Raw genomic sequence first — 18,392 nt, 5'->3', positions numbered from 1 at the left:
GTGTGAACCATGTCAGAGAGTCAATTGATGTTGGTGGACCATGTGTGACCATGTTAGAGATGGATAGGAGATGGTTAACTGTGTGTGAACCATGCTACAAATGGTTAAATGATGGTTAACTATGCGTGAACAATGTCACACATCCAACAAATGATAGTCAACTATGTGTGAACCATGTTACAGATGAACAAAAGATGGTGATCTATGTGTGAACCATGTCAGAGAGTTAACTGATGATTTTCAACTATGTGTGAACCACATTACATATGAATAGGAGATTGTCGACTATGTGCGAACCATGTCAGGGAGTCAACTGATGATGGTCAACTATGTGTGAACTATGTTACTGATGGATAGGAGATGGTCAACTATGTGTGAACCATGTCAGAGAGTCAACTAATGATGGTCAACTATGTGTGAATCATGTCAAGGAGTCAATTGATGATGGTCGACCATGTGTGAGCCATGTCAGGGAGTCAACGAATTATGTTTGACTATGTGTGAACCATGTCAGATGGATAGGAGAATGTAAACTATGTGTGAACCATGGAAAATAATCAATAGATAATGGTGAACCATGTTAGAGATGCATTGATGATGGCCAACTATTGCGAACCATGTAAAATAGTTAGTAGATGATAGTGAACCATGTCAGAGATGCATTGATGATGGTCAACTATGTCTGAACCATGTTAGAAATGCATTAATGATGGGCAGCCATGGAAAATAGTCAGTAGATGATGGTGAACCATGTCAGAGATGCATTGATGATGGTCAATTATGTGTGAACCGTGTCTGAGAGTCAATTGATGATGATCAACTATGTGTGAACCATGTCAGGGATGCATTGATGATGTTCGACTATTTTGTTGACTCTGATAACTAAAAATGGGTAACATTGCAATGGATGTACTCTGAATCATATTTTAGTGGATCTGAGTCAACGAAATGGGTCACATTGCAATGGATGTACTCTGGATCATATTCTAGTGGATCAGAGTCAACGACATATGTCACATTGCAATGGATGTACTCAAAATCATATATTAGTGGATCAGAGTCAACGACATGGGTCAGAATACAATGGATGTACTCTGAATCATATTTTAATGGATCAGAGTCAACTAAATGGGTCACATTGCAATGGATGTACTCTAAAGCATATTTTAGTGGATCAGAGTCAACGAAATGGTCGATTGTGTGAACCATGTCAGGGATGCATTAATAATGGTCGACTATGTGTGAACCATGTCAGGGATGCATTAATAATGGTCAACTATGTGTGAACCATGTCAGGGATGCATTAAAAATTGTCGGTTATGTGTGAACCGTGTCAGGCAATCAACTTATGATGTCCGACTATGTGTGAACCATATCAAGATGCACTAAAGATGGTCGACTGTGTGTGAACCATGTCAGACAGTCAACTTATGATGTCCCACTATGTGTGAACCATGTCAGGGAGTCAACAAATGATGTTCGATTACGTGTGAACCATGTCAGGGATGCACTGATGATGTTCCACTATGTGTGAACCATGTCAGAGAGTCAACTTATGATATCCGACAATGTGTGAACAATGTTATAAATGGACAGGAGATGGTCAACTATGTGTGAACCATGTCAGGGAGTCAACTGATGATGGTTAACTATGTGTGAACTATGTCAGGGAATCAATTGATGATGGTGGACTATGTGTGAACCATGTCAAGGATGCATTGATGATGGTAAACTATGTGTGCATGCGACTATGCATGAACCATGTTAGAGATGCATTGATGATGGTTAACCTATGTGTGAACCATGTTAGGGACGCATGGAAGATGGTCGACTATATGTGAACCATGTAATAGATGCATAGATGATTGTCAACTATGTGTGAACTATGTAATAGAGACATAGATGAAGGTCAACTATGTGTGAACTATGTCATAAATGCATAGATAAAGGTCAACTATATGTGAACCATGAACGATAATTTATAGAAGATGGTCAACTGTGTGTGAATTATGTCAGAGATGCATAGATGATGGTCAACTATGTATGAACCATGGAAGATAGTCAATAGATTATGGTTAACTATGTGTGAACCGTGGAAGATATTCAACATATGATGGTCAACTATGTGTGAACTATGTTAGAGATGCATAGACGATGGTCAGCTATGTGTGAACCATGAAAGAGATTCATTCATGGCTTGGTATGCCCCCAGAGTATGTGTGATTTCACCGAATTGGGTCAATAATTCTTGTGTGCACTTTACTTTTGAGCAACTAATTTAATTGTCTTTATCTTGCATATGTTATTGATAACAAACCAAATATTCAATAGAAGATGGTTATCTATGTGTGAACTATGTTATAGATAGTCAATAGAATATGGTTAACTATGTGTGAACCATGTTAGAGATGCATAAATGATGGTCAAATATATGTGCACCATGTAAGATAGTCAATAGAAAATGGTCAGCTATGTCAGAGACTCAATATATGATAGTCAATAGATGACAGTCAACTATGTGTGAGCTTTGTCATAGATGCATAGATGACGGTCAACTATGCGCGAACTATGTTAGAGATGCATAAATGATGGTCAACTATGTGTGAACCATGTTACTTCAGCTTAATACAAGGACCCATGGGCTTTCTTAAAAACATCTCCAATCATGATTGAAAATTTTAAACCCTTGGGATAAGTGTGGTGTTCATTCATGTGTGAACCATGTTACAGGTGGATAGATGATGGTCGACTATGTGTGAACCACGTTACATGTGGATAGATGATCGCCGACTATGTGTGAACCTTGTTACTAATGGATATATGATGGTCAACTATATTTAATAGATCTAATACTAACTCTCAAATAGTGGATCAGAGTCAACTAAATGGGTCACATTGCAATGAATGTACTCTGAAGCATATTTTAGTGGATCAGAGTCAACGAAATGGTCGATTATGTATGAACTATGTCAGACAGTCATCTGATGATGTCTAACTATGTGTGAACCATGTCAGGGATGCATTGATGATGTCCTACTATGTGTGAAACATGTCAAGGATGCATTGATGATGGTCAACTATGTGTGAACCATGTCAGGAAATCAACTGATGATGTCCTACTATGTGTGAACCATGTCAGTGATGCATTGATGATGGTAAACTATGTGTGCACCATGTTACACGGTTAACTGACGATGTACGACTATGCATGAACCATGTTAGAGATGCATTGATGATGGTTAACCTATGTGTGAACCATGTCAGGGACGCATGGAAGATGGTCGACTATATGTGAACCATGTAATAGATGCGTAGACGATTGTCAACTATGTGTGAACTATGTAATAGATGCATAGATGAAGGTCAACTATGTGTGAACTATGTCATAAAAGCATAGATGAAGGTCAACTATATGTGAACCATGAACGATAGTTTATAGAAGATGTTCAATTGTGTGTGAATTATGTCAGAGATGCATAGATGATGGTCAACTATGTGTGAACCATGTCAGAAATGCATTGTGATGGTTAACTATGTGCGAATCATAGAAAATAGTCAGTAGATGATGGTGAACCATGTCAGAGATGCATTGATGATGGTCAACTATGTGTGAACCATGTCAGAAATGCATTGATGATGGTCAACTATGTGTGAACCATGGAAAATTGTCAGTAGATGATGGTGAACCATGTAAGAAATGTATTGATGATGGTAAACTATGTGTGAACCATGTCAGAAATGCATTGATGATGGTCAACTATGTGTGAACCATGAAAAATAGGTAGTAGATGATGGTGAACCATGTCAGAGATGCATTGATGATGGTCAACTATGTGTGAACCATGTTAGAAATGCACTGATGATGGTTAATTATGTGTGAACCATGGAAAATAGTCAACAAATGATGGTAAACTATGTCTGAACTATGTTAGAGATGCATAAATTATGGTAAAAAATGTGTGTACCATGTAAGACAATCAATAGAAGATGGTTAACTATGTGTGAACCATGTCAGAGATTCATAAATGATGGTCAACTATGTGTGCACCGTGTAAGACAGTCAATAGAAGATGGTCAACTAGGTGTGAACTATGTTAGAGATTCAGCAAATGATAGTCAATAGATGACGGTCAACTATCAAACATCGATCTCTAACCCTAACCCTAATATAATAGTTTTGCAATTGATAGTACTCATCTATGTCTAAAATAATAGATGATGCTCATCTATGTGTCAAACATAGACAATGCTCATCTATGTGTCAAACAATAGATGACACTCATCTATGTGTCAAACAATATAGGATACTAATCCATGTCTCAAATAATAGAAGATACTCGTCTACGTCTCAAAGAATAAAGGATAATCATCTATGTCTCAAACAATAACCCTAACACTATCCCCAATATAATAGTTTTACAATAGATGATACTCATCTATGTGTCAAAAAATAGATGATACTCATCTATGTTAATCATTAACAAATCGATTTTTTTTTTCAAAATGTACTTCAAAAAAATCGAAATATGTTTTCATCATTTTTTAATTATTTGACTTAATAAAAATTTGTTATACAAATCTCAAAAAAAAAAAATCATCAATTTGAGCGCTCCAACTTTTCCCTCTATTAATTTTCACAAAAAATTTTCCAATTGTAAGTTCCCTCCATTAATTTTCACTAAAAATTCTGCAATTGTATTGTTCCCTCTATTACACTAAAACCCTAAAAAGAAAAAAATTGAGCGTCTCTTTTTGTTATTCCTCTCAAAATGTTGGCTAGCCATCTTTATCTCATCAATGGACTCTCAATCATCGTCCCAACTTTTGTATCCTTTCTCACTTGTATCTGGTTTATTCCTTTCTTGAACCATTCTTGTTGTATTTTCTGGGTGTTTTTTTGGACATTGATTTGGGATTAGGGTTGATAAGATAGCGGCTGATATTTGTGACTTGACCCTTTAATCCAGCTCAATGGGAGCCTGGTCACTATTGCTGAAAACGTTATGGGCTCAAGGAAGATTGATGAGAACAGTGAATCCATACTACATCATGGGCAAAGGTACAATGCTGCCTACTTCTCACATTCACTCTTAAGCGTCTTGGGACTGATTATATTGATTTGTTGCAAATTCACTGGTGAGTTTACACCATGTAAGCATTGATATGAATTTCTTGTTTGTTTATTTTTAAAACTAAAGAATGTGCATTGTTAAAAGTTAGGTTTTTTATTGTTTTAGGAATCTTATGTTAGAGATGACGAACCAGACAGATAAACTAGATTTTTGAACTATTAATTTCTAAATACGTGATTTTCTGCTCCGTAAAACCACCATATCAAATGGGATTCTTTATTGACTATAATGTTGATGATATACTAAGACAAGCAACTGAGTCAACTCTTCGGTATCAAAGAGGTACTTTATAATGGAAAGACAGTTAATGCATGCGAATGTGTGCTTCTCTTACAACCGAGAATCCGGATCATTGTTTTTACTCCTTGTCTATGCTTCTATGCTATGTGTACTCAACCATGTTCAGATACTAATCTGATGCAATAATAATTTTGCAGGGGAACCAATATCGGTGCTAGACGGAGTACCTGTTGCAATAAAGGACGAGATAGATTGTTTGCCGTATCCAACAACAGGTAAGGCAGTGTACTGTTTTAATGTTTTTCTCAGGATCATCTATTCAAATGATTAAGCTGCTGATTTCATAATTCACTAAAGCATCTTATAACGCTGTGTTCTAGGAGGTACAAAGTGGATGCATAAGGAAAGGCCTTGTAAAGACGATGCATGTTGTGTTAAGCGTTTAAGGAAATGCAGTGCCATACTTGTTTGAAATCCAATATGAACGAACTTGGGTCTGGAACTAGTGGGATAAACCCACACTATGGGTAAGAATAGTACTTCCATCACCATGTGTTACACTCTTTCATATTATGTTACATATTTTGTACCTTAGTGGATTTACTCAGACGCATACTTTATTCACTTTATAGGCCTACTAGAAATCCATATGATTGCGAAAAGATTGCAGGAGGTTCTTCTGGTGGATCTGCGTCTTTGGTGTCAGCAGGACTATGCCCTGTTTCTCTTGGTGTTGATGGAGGAGGTATTTGATTTGAATTTCTTGATATAGTCATAACTAGAATGAATGATGATTTATCTGGTCTTTCATTTGTTGAATCACTAAGATGTATGCACCTGTTCAGGATCTGTAAGGATGCCTGCTGCTCTTTGTGGTGTTGTTGCTCTTTCGACTTGTTTATATTTCTCATTTACAATGAAACCTTTTTCATTTCTCATTGGCATGGATTTTAGACGGGGCTGCATTGCTTCTTCCATTGCTCTGATACCACATAACAGTGATGAAAAATGTTATACGAATTCAGTTTTGAAGTTTCTAAAGATTAACCAAAAAGTGTACTTAAAAATGTTATACGAATGTTCTGAAGTATGCTTGATATATGTATTAGGAATAATTGTTGTAGATTCACATTGACTAATATTTATTTTATAATGGTTTTGAAGTATGTTTGATATATGTCGATTTTCATTGTTATTCTGGTTTTTAGGAAGCACCTGTTGTTGTTAGGTCTTTCTTTAACAATATTTTTCCCTGCCAATGTGTTGACCTACAAGGCTACGACTACTTTTAGCATCTTTATGTCTGATTTTCCCCCCTTTTTCCCTGCCTAAAAGGGACTGCAAATTTAATTCAAGAATGAAGGCTCATTTGAGTCTCAGGTAAAAATAACTATGTTTTCCCCTCAGAATTTAAACAATGGACATGTTAATCAATATTATTGTTATATATATATATATATATATATATATATATATATATATATATATATATATATATATATATATATATATATATATATATATATATATAATGATACAGAAATATCATATTCTTCTCGTTTTACTTTTACTTCTTCAATTAAAATGTAAATTTCTATATAACTCGAGTGTTATGATGCATATATGTATTCTTTAAATATCCATCAGACTGCATATAATTTTAACTAAACAACTGTCTATTTTGACTAATACTGATGATCTGTTGCAGAAAGTTGTTCATGATGTTCTGAGTTTCAGAAAAGAAATAGATGGAATCGCAGTTGATATAGCTTTGCAATGGTAAGTCCTTCATCCATGCTCGGATTTTGTTGTCTATTGGCACTAGAACCCTCACTCCTTTCTATAATCACCCTTTTAAACATATTTCAAAAAAGTTTTTTCATCCACTTTGTGAAAATTTTTCCCGCTGTTTCCTCCAAAATGAAATTTTCACCTTCATTTTACCGCCATTTCTTTTAATTCAGTTCAGAACAGAGAGAGACAGACGCAGAGAGAAATATGAATGCTCGGACGAAAAAAAGATTGAGAAGAAGTGCAGAATCAGACGCTACAGCATCAAACTCGAAGCCCGTGACGAGATTCTCTGCTTCATCACTCAATTCGAACTCAACGAACAAGAGAACGAATCTCGTCCTCGATCATCCTGAACACGAACCCTGTAACCTCTCTCTTCATAAATCTTTTTCTTTAATTCTCGTTTCAATTTATTATCGATGTAACATTTTTTGTGTGCAATCGCAGTCAAATCTACAGTCATCGACGTGGAGACAGTTCAACGAATGGTGAAATTGCTACTGGAAGCCGACGCGGCGGATGAAACCTTTGAAACCTTCGCTTCATATTCTTCTTCCGCTATTGTCGTCATTGACGTGTTTGATGTTCCTAGATATAAATATGATGCTATCAGAAGTAATTTCCACTAGTAGGTTTTTGGTTCACTGAGTTCTTTTTTCTTTCTTCGTTTTTTGTTTTTGTTAGAATATTCCTGCAATTGGTCTGTGAATTTCATTGAATCCTACTTGATTTACTAGTTTAGGGCAAGTGTAATTAGAAGAAAATGTTAGATGAGATATCTGGTAATTTAATTTTTATTTAGGGCAAATTACCCATGGAAGAAGTTCAGGAAGTTACTATAAAAATATTTACCATAAAAATACTGAAGTAGGATAAGTTAATATCATTTTACATTGTGTAAGAAACATGTCAATAGTTAAGCTAAATCTGTGTTGTACAGGGATAGGTTTCTGTTGTTGTCCCAGAGGCTTTCTCGTCACCAAGATTTTTCGAAACCTGCTTTTGAGTCTGAACTTTCCCAATTCAGGAGTCGTGAGGTACTGCCGAATGCTCTAACTGATTATGAACTTTGAATGATGTTGCCAAATGTTTAGCAGTTTTGTGTTTAATGCATAAATTCAATTAGTGTTTTTAGGAGTAGATCTCATCCACCAATGCCTGAACATCTGTCTGCTGAGGCAAAGGACTTTTTGCTGAAATGCTTTCACAAGTACATATAAAATGCTTTTACCATTTTTATTTTATTAAAACTGCACAATTTTATTCCGACTGCATTCGTTTTAAAAAGGCTAGTGATACAGTTTGACATTTAGCTCTTAAGTTCTAATCATTACACATCAATTTGTGGTGGCAGGGAACCAGATTTAAGACCTTCTGCATCAGACTTGTTACTGGTATTTTGCAAATCTTCCTCCTCTTCAGCCAACTTACGTAATATTCAGTTATAAAATTAAAAATGTTTAAAATTGTTTGCTTTATTAACTCAGCTTTCCTTCAACATAATGATTTTGCCGAATATCTGCAGCATCCATTCATCACTTGCGAGTATCAGGAATCTCATTCAATGTCACGCAGTTCAGTCAGGGTCAGTGTCCCTTGCATGAAATTCAGCCTTCTGAGCTTTATGAGTCAAAGGAGACTCTTCATGATGCTGAGCTGGGATCAAGTGTCAGGTTTGTATTCGGTGCTTGATAGTGGACCTCTGTTTAATAGGAAAACAAATGAAACCATTATTGGTATTGGATATGCATTGGAGCCTTGCTTGGGTTTTCTCTTCTCTTCAACCTTTTCTTCATTCTCGCATTAACTTATTTGAATCGTAAGTTAAAATTCTTCTTTTGATTTTCAATGCCTATAAATCAACAGTTTTTTACGCTGAAATTGTGGGAACAAAGTTCTGATCTGATGGGTGGTTTATCAAACTCGCGTTCAGAAGGAAAGATTTGGAGAGAAACTTAACCTTTACGAAGAAGCAAGAGGAAAGTATATCGTGAATCAAGATGTTCTAAAGGTGATGCAAAATCATGCTGTTGTAATGCACCCTCTTCCAAAACTCGACGAAGTAAGTACACAAAATACAACCATGCCGTATGATATTTTTTATGTTAAAATTCAGTATATAACCTAACTCGGTCTGTTTTATTTGATGCAGATTGAAGCTGATGTCGGTAATGATCCTAGAGCTGCATATTTTAGGCAGGCAAATACTGGTTTATACATTAGGATGGCTCTGTTAAAAGTTTTGCTTCTTGGTTGGTGAAAGATGCATTCACTTTCCAAGTGATCAAGATGATAAATTGTCTCAGTTGTTATCTTTGTTAACTTGTTTTCGGTTCCTATGTTGGTATGAGAGTCTCACATATAGAGTGAGAAAGAGAGGGAAACATAATTTTTAGACATTAGTATTAACTTTTGATATGCAAGTTTTTCTATTTACCATAGTGCAGCACGACCTAAGTATACTATTAAGAAATATTAAAATTAAGTAATATTAAAAGGTAAATATATTTAGTCCTTATAAAATATTCTCTTGTGAAGTTTAGTGCTTATAAATTTTCTATTGATGGTAAGTATCCAATTTAGAACTTTTAGAGGCTAAACATAAGTATGGAGTTTTACTAAAATCACTAAACTTTCAAATGTTAGTTTTTTTACTGCATAATAAGTCTGCAACAATAACAGTAAAATCAATGCAATAAAGGAAATACATTACTAAATCATTTCAAAAAATTTAGGTTAGCTTCCATGTTTGTGTTAACGCTTCTGAATGGTATGTTTCGAAATCATGGATCCTTTTACCATGATAATGTTTTATATGGGTATAAACATACACTTGAAAAATGTTTTCGGAGACAAGGCGTCTGGATGGATTCTTTCAATCCATATCGATGTGAAGTTTTAGGAAGTCCCTAAAAAAAGGAATTGAATGAATTGAAAATTTTCTAAAAACAGAATACTCCATTAAAAAAACTAGCTAGAAACAATAAAGATTAAGTTGCAGTGTAAACCAAATCCATTACAAGGAAAATAAGGTGAAAAATGTTCTAACCAATGCAAAAGTTTCCCAAAGGATTCTAAAAATAAGGTGAAAATACAAGGAAAATGAATACAGCATCCCTAAAAAAATATATAATAATAGAGTTAGAAGTATAAAACTTGATCAAAATTTAACTACATAGCTAATAAGTGGGGAAGGTAGGATCAACATTTTTAGCCCAAGCCTCCAAACCTCCGACAATATCCTTAGCAGAAGCAAACCCCATTTTGTGAAGGTATTGAACAGCCCTTTGAGAATCATTTCCTCTTCTGCATACAACATACAATTCCGGACTTTTTTCCTCTTGATCTTTCTTCAAAATTGATGATATTTCAGGCAACTTAAACTCTATATCTGCGTATGGAATGTTGACAGAATTTGGAAGAGACACAATCTTGAAATGGTGAGCTGGTCTAACATCGACAAGAACACGTGGTTCCTTTTTGAGAATGATTTCGTTGTACTCCTTGCTGCTGATTCTTGACTCACTAGAAAGTAGATTTAATTCAATGGAGCCTGCATTTGCATGGAATATGAAAAATATTCAGTTTAATAGAGATGCACCCTACCACAAGTGTTGATCAGTTTAATAAGGATATTCAATGAGAACTCATCGTATTGAATGTTTGTTAGATGTCGGTGTACAGCTAATTTTTGTGATAGCGTATGTGTATGTCTTGGCTAGCAGGTTATAACTTTCATTGATAGCAGTAATGAAGTCAAGCACGAGATTTTAAAGTAGGATTGGGCGGCCGGTGAAAGATCATAAAACTAATATCGTAGCGCACGGCAAGTAAGATCCTACCGAAGGAACAAGCCTGACCTAGTTATACAGGCCCAACAAAAAAATGCAGCATGTTTTTGTTTTTACAATCTTGCTTCAAAGATCTCGATCTTGACCACGCCGACGATGAAAACGATCTTGCTGTGATCGTATCGTGCTTTGGCAGTCATGGCATGTATGATCTTACGATCCAGCACTCAATCTTGATTATACTGAATAACAGTGTTGTTAAATGGCAGCATTGCAGTGATTTAGTATAGAGAAATTTGAACAAATTTTTATTGTTCCTCGATACGCTATTTAGTTCAAAACCACTAGGCAGAATTTGAAGAAACTACTATTTTTTGCAATCCGCAATTGGCAAGGCTGCTTGATACCAAAACTAACTTCTGATATTTGTTCAGCAAAAGTCATTTTAATTGGGTCAACCTGATGTCAACCCTAATAAGAAGGATTGTTTGGGCCAATTAGTGAGGTGTAAGCTGTTTTTCGAAGCTTCAAATATCTTAGGACTTAGAAGTTAGAACCATTGATATGTGACCACCACTAGAAAATGGCATACAGAAATCGTAGCAACTCAATAATTAAATGCAGGAAGACAATTTTGTAGTCTTTTGAGGGTTTTATTTTACCTCCAATATAGAAAATGCAAAAGCAAAGACAACTAAATGTAAACAACTTCGTCTGAATGCAGAGGATTCTATGAAGCATGGACATCAAAAACGCGACACCGACACTGACAAGACGATACCGGTAATAATTTGAAAAAATTAAACGTAATCACAAGTGTCGATTTCAGTTTCGGAGACCGACACTAACACAAGACACACCTTTTCTCAAAGGTGTCGGTGCTACAGAGAGGGGATTTGCTTTGAAAACTCAAGGCAGTAAAAGAAACCATACCTCAGACAAGGGAGTTTGAGTGAACTTCTCATAATCAAATTCTCGAAAGTACTTCTGATTCATTATTGCATTTTCTCCACAAGCTTCACATTATGGAGACCTTCCTCTGATTTTAACCTGTGCAATAAGATTATATAAGCTCTTGCCATAGACATTAGACCTTAATCCATAATCTTAATATTTCTTTCTCATAATGCATCCTTCAAAAACAAGCATTCAATTACTATTATTGATAAAAGCTAGGAACATACAATACAGATCCGTGCAGCCAATGCATCAAAGAGAAGCATCCTTCTAGAGAGTGGTTCACCAACAGAAGCCGCAATCTTAATTGCCTCGAGAGCTTGGAGACAACCAATTATACCAGGAACTGAAATTCACAACAAATTGAAATAGCAATGTAAGTTGAAACATGAATGATAAGTAATTAAAAGGATAAACACGGATGATAAGAACTCTGCATTTAGTAATCAGAGCTTGGCTTAAAGAAACTTGTACAAGAATTAAACAATCAGATAATTTTGTTGGTATTGCCAAAAAAGAGAGCATACCTACTCCTAGTACTACACCATCGGCACAACTTTCGCATGCTGCTCTAGGTGGTGGAGTTGGAAAGAGGCATCGAAAGCAAGGACCACCGTTGTGATTGTAGATAGTAAGCTGTATTATACGTTTTTGCCATGAGTATACCTCGAATTAACATGATATAATAAAGCAACTAAGAGTACAAGTTTCTCCGTGAACTTAAATGGTAGAACAAAAAATAGTTAGATGTATACCTGTCCTTCCAATCCAACAGCTGCACCTGATACAAGGGGCTGCACAAGAACGACAAAAGCAAGTAAAAAAAAGTTTCAATAGAAGTAACTTATGTTGTACTTTTGCAAATTCAAGATAGGAAATATGATTTATAGGAAAATAAATTTGGGGGGAAGAAACCTATCTACATTAAGATGTACCTTTCCCAGTACGACACAGCAGTCAGTGATCAAATACCGGGTGGGAGCATTATCTGTTGCATCCACTATTATATCGTATGTAGCAAATTCAAGATAAAAAAATATATCGCGCCGTGTGGATTCAGCGGTAATATTCAAAGGGAAATGAAAAAAGTAAGACTAAAAGAAAACAGGTCTCGAGAAAAAAGAAAATCGGTCTTATTATATAAAGGAAACGTACTTGCTGAAAATTTTCAAAGCATTGGAATTCTTCAAAGCTTCTTCATGTTCCACGACTTCAATAGATGAGTTGATCCTAAATATTAATAAAAACTTAGTTCCATGTTCCACGACTTCAATAGATGAGTTGATCCTAAATATTAATAAAAACTTAGTTCCATGTTCCAACAATTGTGATACAAAGTTGTACAAACATTTGACCGAAAATCAACATGACTTGTAGGTAAGATTAAAGAGATAAACGTACGAGCGACATGCAGCAGCGGCGGATTTCACTTTTGGCTGACCAATATATGCTTCCGTGTGTATAATCTAAAAACATCACGAATGAGTTGAAATAAATAAGATACATGTCAAGAATAACTTGTACTCGGAAAAATGCAAACACCGCCATACAACACACCTGAACAATACACAAACTACAAGTTGCACAGGCCATGTCACAAGTTTAGGAAAAAAAACATTACTTGTCTATGCATATTATTCAACTCAACCTTGTCATGATCAAGAACACCCAGTTTACCTGAGTAAAATTTTCAAAATGTAAGCTTTAATAAGAATATAGATTATAAAATAAGGCAAAAATCATTATAAAAAGTGTCATATTATACCAACGCCAGAAGCTGCAAAATATAACAATGCAGAAGCACCAAGCCCTCCAGCTCCCACAACTAAAATTGACGACTTCAACAAATTTGCTTGTCCTGTGCAACAAAAGAATGAAAAAATGTGTCATTCAAAAAAGTGTGTCTGCTCAAGGAGCCCGTAATGAAGAAGATAAAACAAATTTCAAAGCTTATGAATTAGAAAAACTTAAATACTTCTAATCTCTATAAAGCAATTGCAATCCAAAATCAATTACTATATTCCAAGCCCTGTTTGAATTGATTCACTTGAATTTATTTAATGACATCTGCGGTGACAAGAACTAATTTTGAATAAACTAATTCAGTCGAATTGATGTTACCTAAAAGTGAGTCGAATCTAAAGTAGTTTATGTTTGCATACATTATTGCAAAAGTGAGTCGAATAATAAATTTCAATGTAAACATCACATTTAGACTCAAAAGCTACAAATCCTAACTCCTAGTAGAATCAATTCTACATACACAATCAATTCTTTTGTTTTGCAGCGTCAAGTCCTTGTTTTAAACTCGATACTTCATTTTCAGCCTTCTCCCAGCCTAAATATAACCAAATACAACAATCAGACCAAAAAACAACAAAGTCGATTGCAATGCCTCAACAGCTTTTGCGCTGGATAAACACGTCTACCATGCCAAGGAGAAATTCAATACGGGCAAAAAAACATATACCTGAGACAGCTGCTGCAGCAACTTTGGCATGTTGCTTTATCAAATCTTCTTTGGAGCTATTATCTAAGAGAGCAGCAAATAATTTTTCTGTTAGAGTAAGCACATCACTAACAACATCTTCGTTTGACGCAGCCTTGGACGTGACTTTCGGAGATGTAGCAGTTCGAGTAGCATATACCTATACATCATAGCTGAAAAAAAATCATATTCATATATTTCTATTCCAAACTTACAATGATTTGAACAATCAGAGATCTCAGTCTTCAAAATAGGACAAAACATGCATGAGGAATTCCTATATATAGTTCTCCTTCAATCTGGAGAGGACGCACTACTGATTCTTCAAGGATCTCCTGAAATTTCTTTCCAGATGCATGCTGTTTTATCCACAAAAATTATCAGAACATGATAGAAAGAAACCCTATGGGTCGTCATCGAGGAAGACGCTGGAGGTTTCCTCGTTGTAAGGGATTTAGAAATTTAGGGTTTTGAATTGCAATTTCGAATTCATCAATTGGGAAGTTGAGAGAAAGAAAAAGAGGGAAGTTGGAAGGAAGAAGAAGAACAACCAAGAATATAATTCAATTAGGAAGTTGGGAGAAAGAAGAGGAGGGAAGTTGGGAGAAAGAAAAGAACAACGAAGAGAAAGAAGAGGAGGGAAGTTGGGAGAAAGAAAAGAACAACGAAGAGTATAATATGAGTTAAAAAAATTTGTAATCTAATAAAAGTTAATTTTAATTTGTAAGATATTATTAAATGAATGGGGACTTATATGCAATAATTAAAAGTTTTTTTTTAAAAATGGGTCCCACAGTAAAGTTATTTTTACCATAGAGCTGATGTGGCTTAAATTAACTTAGAATTAATTAGGGTTGATTAGGGCTTTAATTCTATTGGTCAATTGCAGTGACTTCACCACTGAAGTCAAATGGGCGAATGCACCGTAGAATCTCCCTAATGTTATTGGCAAGTTCATGAAAAAAAGGTTTGAAAAGAGTGTATTTTATGCTATATGTGAAATAAATTTGTCTAATAAAAACTCATATATTACTAATTATAGTTGTATTTCTGCACGCACATTCATAAAGGAGTTTGACTGGGAACTTATGAGTCTTTCTGAGTCTGACTCTGCTCATCAATCTGATCCACAGACAACTCAGTAACTCACTATTATTATATTAGAGACAAAAACTGCCATACCCACATGACCGGCCAACTAATCACAATATTATATAGCACACGAGGATCATGCCATGGGTGCACTTGCCATTTCTTTAATATATAAAAATAGAAGAAAGAAAATGATTCCTTTAGCATTATTGATATAAATAGACCCATGTATAGCATATTACTTACAAAGAGACTAATAATGGAGATGATGAACATGAACTCAATGATGAAGTTAGCTTTGATGATTTTCCTCTTAGGATTCACCGCAACTGTTGTTGATGCTCGTTTCGATTCAACTTCCTTCATCACTCAAGTCCTCTCCAATGGTGATGCAGGTTACAGCATCAAGTCCACAACTACAGCATGCTGTGATTCATGTCTTTGCACTAAATCAATCCCTCCTCAGTGTCGCTGTACTGATGTAGGAAAAACATGTCACTCAGCTTGCAACTTTTGCCTTTGCACAAGGTCTTTTCCACCACAGTGTCATTGCACTGATGTCAATGACTTCTGTTATAAAAAATGTTACTAACTATATGTTAGTATACCATGCATGTGATGAGACAAAGCACCTTAGGTTTTGTTTTTAGTTATGTGTATGGAAATGAATAAATAATATTGCTTGCCCAATATATGCAGTTTGGTTTTTGCCAAACTGCAGGGTTCAAGTGTTTGTTTTACTGTACCATTAAAAAGTATTCAGTCTTGTCTCAAATTTAAAGTATTATATATATGAGCATATATTTTCTATCAAAGTTAATATAACTCATCAATTAATCTAACTTTTAAGTTTTTGTTTTTATTTGCCAATCAATTAATCTATATCTTCTCCTTTGCAAAAGAGTTGAATTCTACTTAAGTCTTGAAGTTCTTGACTAACTTGAAAATAATAGCTTAATTAGATTAAAGCCCAGCGATTGATGGTTGTAAATTAGTTTACTCGTTTTTTTATTAAATTTTAAATATATTAAGAATTTGTTTTGAAAAAACATAATAATTTTTTGAGAATTATAATTTGAGACAATGATATGAATTAATGGCGTATAAAAAGATATATTTTATTCGAAAGAAATATAGATGGTGGTAAATTGAGACTGGCGTTCCTAATGAGTTTTGCAGATATAAATAAGTATAAAATTGTTATAAAACTAACTAAAACAATAGAGAGATCAAAGAGAGGAAGATAGTGGAGAAACTAATATTGCATTATCTTCTTTCAAAAGTATCATTTGCATCACAATGTGGGTCTTATTTATAGGATCGAGATGGAAAGTCACATATATTAATGGGGAATAGGAAGATGAAAAAGAAGAATAAGGATGGACATTCACTTTAATCTTTATTCATAACACTCCCCCTTGGATGTCCACTGAGGATATGTCTCGTTAAAACTTTACTAGAAAAAACCCGGTGGAAAAAATTCTAGTGAAGGAAAAAGAGTACAATATCCTTTGAATGTGAATTACCTCGTTAAAATTTTTACTAGGAAAATCCAATGGAAAAAACCATGGTGAAGGAAAAAAATGCAAAAATATGTATTTCTTTCCCTCATGCAGACATTTACATGTGAGACGATATTATTTGTAGTAGTTGCTTAAAATTTCTTCTTGGAAGTGACTTCACGCAGTGCTAATAGTTATGCAGGATTTGATGAAGTTGTTGTCATGAGTTGTTTCATAGATCTCCATGTAAAGGTTGTACCATCACATGTAAACAAATAACCTGTTTCTGATATACTATTGTGAGAATCTGGCAAGTAAGCAGCATCTCTAAGATAACAAAGTATATGTTTGACTCCGTTCAAATGTCTTCGTGTAGGCGAATAATTGTATTTTGGTAATAGATTGACCACAACCGATATATCGAGACATGTATAATTAGAAAGGTACATTAGTGTTCCAATTGCACTAAGATATGGTACTTCAGGACCAATAAATTTTTGTAATCATTTTCTTGAGGCTTGAAAGGATCTTTCTCTACATCTAATGATATAACAATCATTGGAGTAGACAACGAATGAGATTTGTCCATATAAAAGTGTTTCAACACTTTTCTATATAACCTTCCTGATGTACAAATATTCCATTGTCCAAATTCTCAATTTGTAAGCCTAGACATAATTTTTTTTCCTAGGTCCTTCAGCTCAAACTCTTTCTTTAAGGAATTTATAGCTTTTGGAAGCTCTTCAGGAGTTCCAATAATATGTATGTCATTCACATAAATAACTAGTATTGCAAATTCTTTTCCACATCATTTTATGAAAATACAAGTACAAATTGAGTTATTTGTATATTTCTCATTTAGTAAATATTCACTGAGGCGATTATACCACATCTATCCAGATTCTTTCAACCCATAGAGAGACGTGTTCAATTTGATGTAGTAGTTTTCTCGAGATCCACAATTACGTGCCTCTGGTATATTGAACCCTTCGGGGAGTTTCATGTAAATGTCACTATTAAGTGAACCATATAAATAAGATGTCATTACATCCATCATGTTTAAATTAAGCCCTTCATGTGTTACAAGGCTAATTAATTATCAAAAATCAATTGAATCCACTACAGGTGAATATGTTTTTATCAAAATCAACCTTAGGTCTTTGTGAAAATAATTGAGCAATAAATCAAACTTTATATCATTCTTTTCTTTTTTCACAAAAACTCATTTATATCCAATTAGTTTCACACCTTGAGATGTTCGGACTACATGTCCAAAAGTGAGTCACTTATAAAGTGAGTTTAATTCTTCTTCAGTTGAATATATTTATTTTGGTCAATTTTCACTTAGTCTCTAATCTTTAATAGACTTTGAATCATGATACTCGTTATCATTGAT

The 18,392-nt window shown here is 34.7% G+C and overlaps 1 long non-coding RNA gene and 1 pseudogene across 11 annotated transcripts; one reads left to right on the top strand and one right to left on the bottom strand.

Annotated features, from left to right (window-relative positions):
* The first annotated feature begins 4,625 nt into the window (after nt 1-4,625).
* Nucleotides 4,626-9,602, top strand: LOC131609621 (uncharacterized). Of its 11 annotated transcripts, none has more exons than XR_009286286.1 (15): nt 4,628-4,826; nt 4,968-5,136; nt 5,238-5,414; nt 5,570-5,647; nt 5,753-5,899; nt 6,005-6,117; nt 7,081-7,151; nt 7,337-7,530; nt 7,614-7,794; nt 8,107-8,203; nt 8,293-8,376; nt 8,521-8,560; nt 8,692-8,839; nt 9,033-9,228; nt 9,319-9,602. It is a non-coding gene; the product is annotated as an uncharacterized LOC131609621 (long non-coding RNA). The 11 variants fall into 11 exon arrangements; XR_009286283.1 differs by having other exon boundaries at nt 4,628-4,849; XR_009286285.1 differs by having other exon boundaries at nt 4,628-5,136; nt 8,521-8,597.
* A 559-nt stretch (nt 9,603-10,161) lies between these two features.
* On the bottom strand, nt 10,162-15,090 carry LOC131609620 (adenylyltransferase and sulfurtransferase MOCS3-like; annotated as a pseudogene).
* Nucleotides 15,091-18,392: the final 3,302 nt, after the last annotated feature.

The sequence above is a fragment of the Vicia villosa genome, linkage group LG6, assembly GCF_029867415.1.
Source record: "Vicia villosa cultivar HV-30 ecotype Madison, WI linkage group LG6, Vvil1.0, whole genome shotgun sequence".
Taxonomy (NCBI): Eukaryota; Viridiplantae; Streptophyta; class Magnoliopsida; order Fabales; family Fabaceae; genus Vicia; species Vicia villosa.
This window is presented reverse-complemented; position numbering and strand designations above follow the sequence as displayed.